The following is a 3214-nucleotide window of genomic DNA, read 5'->3' on the forward strand; positions in this document are numbered from 1 at the left end:
CCTCCCGCGGGTCTAGGCCGGCACGCAGCCCTCCTCGCCGTCCCGGGACATCCTCTGGCTTCTTCCCCGAGCGCCGCTTCCCTCCGCCCCACTCCAGTCGCTCTGCGAGGCGTTCAAATAAAGGCGCGTCAGTGCCCGCCCGGCGCCGGGGAGGCCGCGGGTTGGGCTCCCGGGAGGAGCCGCCGCCGTCGCCGCGCCAGGGAACAGCCGGGGCTCCGCGGCGGCAGGAGAGGCGGGAACGGCGGCGTAGGAGGAGGGGGAGGAGGAGAAGGAGGAGGAGAGAAGCCGCCGTGGGAGGTGGGGCGGGGGCGGCGGCGCCGATGCCGCAGGTTTCCCCTGGAGCGGCTCCTAGCCCACGGCGGCCACGCTCGCGCTTTTCCCGCCGCCCCGGAGCAGGAGCGTGCGGGGAGTGGAGCGGAGGGCGGGTGGCACAAAAGGCGGGCGGCCCTTGGCGCAGGGGCAGGGCGAGCGCGGCGGCGGCCCCCGCGGGCAGGGACGGACCGGGACGGACCGCGCCGGGACCAGGACCCGGACCCGGACCCGGACCCGGACCGGGCGCCGCCTCCTCCCTCTCCTCCTCCTCCTCCTCCTCCCCGCCCTCCCGCCACGGCGGGCCTCGCGCGCCGCCCCGCGCGCCGGCCGCCCGCTCACTCACCAACCACGCGCGCAGCAGCGCGAGCCCCGCTTCCGCCCCCGCCGAGCGCCCCGGCCGGAAGCGGCCGCCCACGTGAGCGGCGCTGCCTCCAGCGCGCGCCCCCCGCGCCCCCGCCGGCGCGGGAAGAAGCCGCGCGCTTCCGCCACGGCCACGTGCGCTGGCGCCACCTAGAGGCGGGGCGGTCCCGGGAGATCCCGGTTGGGGATCCCTGCGCTGAGGGAACGCGCTGCGAAGGTGTACGGCTTGTTTTTTTAGTATACAGCTCTTTTTGTATACAAAAAGAGGGGAAGAGGAGGGGTAGGCACCGGTCTCTGTGGTGACCAGTGACAGGACCCGAAGTAATGGCCTGAAGTTGTAGCAGGGGAGGGGGAGGTTGGGCACTGGAACAGTCTCTCCAGGGAAGTGGTCACAGCACCAACTGTGACAGAGTTCAAGAAGCATTTTGGATGATACTCTCAGGCACATGGTGTGATTCTTGGGGATGGTCCTGTGCAGGAGTTGGACTGGATGATCCTTGTGAATCCCTTCCAACTTGGCATATTCTGTAATTCTGTGAAGATGTGTTTCCTTCCCATGAAGCAGGGTATGCTACAGAGGCAAGAAAATAATAACCAGTACTTAGATAAGCAGAGGTCCTGTGAGGAGCAGCTGAGGGAGCTGGAGTTGTTTAGCCTAGAGAAAAGGAGGCTCAGGGGGGACCTTATCACTCTCTACAACTACCTGAAAGGAGGTTGGTCTCTTCTCCCAGGCAGCAAGCAACAGGACAACAGGACATAGTCTTAAGCTGTGCTAGGGGAGGCTTAGGTTTTAGACATCAGGAGGAATTTCTTCACAGAAAAGGGTGATTAGGCATTTGAATAAAATGCCACTGTCCAGGGAGATGGTGGAGTCACCGTCCCTGGAGGTGTTTAAGGAAACAGTGGACGTGGCACTTAGTGCCATGGTCTAGTTTGACATAGTGGTGTTTGGTCATAGGTTGGACTTGATGATCTCAGAGGTCTTTTCCAACCTAAATGATTTGGTGATTCTTTTGGTGAAGGCATTCCAGAGACAGCATTAGCATTTGAGGCTTCACACTTAAACCACCAGGCACACTTCACAATCTGTACACTCATACCTAGATGAAATTTGCTGCTCCAAAGGGGTAATGAATTCCCAAGTTAGAAGGAGACCCAGGAAGCAACACAAGAGTAGAATGTTTCCATACCTGCCTGGAACAGATATCATCACAATTCACACCGGACAGTAACTCTGCAGTTGCATGCTTTAAACTTTTCATTTTCTGTCAGTTGACTTGTAAACAGTCTTCTCCTTTTCCCTTTTTACCTTCTGTGAGGAGTAAGAGTTCTGCACTTTTTATTGTTAAAAATCACTTCCTCAAAGCTCTTTGGTCTCTGAGTAAAATGTATAAAACTAAGATATAAAACCAAAGCTTACAGAAAAATTCATTTTCTCTTGGTTTAATTTTTCTTGCTATTGCCTGACTTTTAACTCTATTAGTTCTCCCATTATTCCAGATGTCTGCCTTGCTGTTACTGTAAGAAACCAAAATATATAATATTAAATACAGTCAACAGCAATGTTTAAGCATCATCAGTAAAGATAATGCATTTTTTCCTTACTTTGCAATACTGGCACAAGGAAAACATTAAAATCTCTTTTGGAATGAACATACAGTTTTCCATTAGTATAAGAATATACTAAGCCATCACAAAAGGAGGCAGGCACAAGAACAAAATAATACTATGCTTTTTCAGCCTCTATTTGCACCAGGAAAAAAAAACCAAGGAAAATAATTATACAGCTGAATAGACTCTGTTAGACTGTGCTCTCTGAAAATATTTCCAGAACTATACCCTTTGTGACTCTTAGACAGTTCAGGTTTCTCATCTGTCCATTATATACCACCATGCTACAGATTCGAGGGTCTTTTCTTTTTCAGCCTGCACCCAAGAAAACACCCACCTCAAATCAACTTAATTTTAACTCTATTTCCACTAGGAATAATTCCACAGTAAGAGGAAAAAGCAGCTGTCCCAGAGATGGCCATTTACAACAGCTGAACATTCTGATTTTATTATTTTAATTCACATAATGTTCTGCACTTTGAAAACAAACAGAAAAAAGATGTTTCTATTTCTACTTTCAGAATTCAGAATTTGAAGATCAAGGTGATCAAGTTCACCTTCATTAAGAAGGCATTAATACTGTCCCTAGACATAGAGAGTAAATGAACTGTAAGAACTCTGATTCCATCTCTGCTTGACAAGAACAGATTTAGTTGCATTCCAGAAATTCTTCACAGTTTCTTTAAAACAGTGGTTTGTGTTTTAATTTCTGTGTCAGTGAACTGGTTTCCTTCCTATGTCTGTTCATAGAATAAAACTAATACAATTTTGTTGCTGCTTTGTTACTTTAGTTTTATTGCATCTTGCATTCCATGACATGAAGATGTGAAACCATCAGGATGAGGCTTCTCAATTTCATCCAGATCTCCAAAAAACTAAGTTAACATTAAAAGGTTCATTTACCATCTGGCTCCAGCATGTCTATATTATA

The sequence above is a fragment of the Manacus candei genome, unplaced genomic scaffold (assembly GCF_025592945.1).
Source record: "Manacus candei isolate 608988 ecotype Guabito, Panama unplaced genomic scaffold, ASM2559294v1 h1tg000088l, whole genome shotgun sequence".
NCBI classification, from domain to species: Eukaryota; Metazoa; Chordata; class Aves; order Passeriformes; family Pipridae; genus Manacus; species Manacus candei.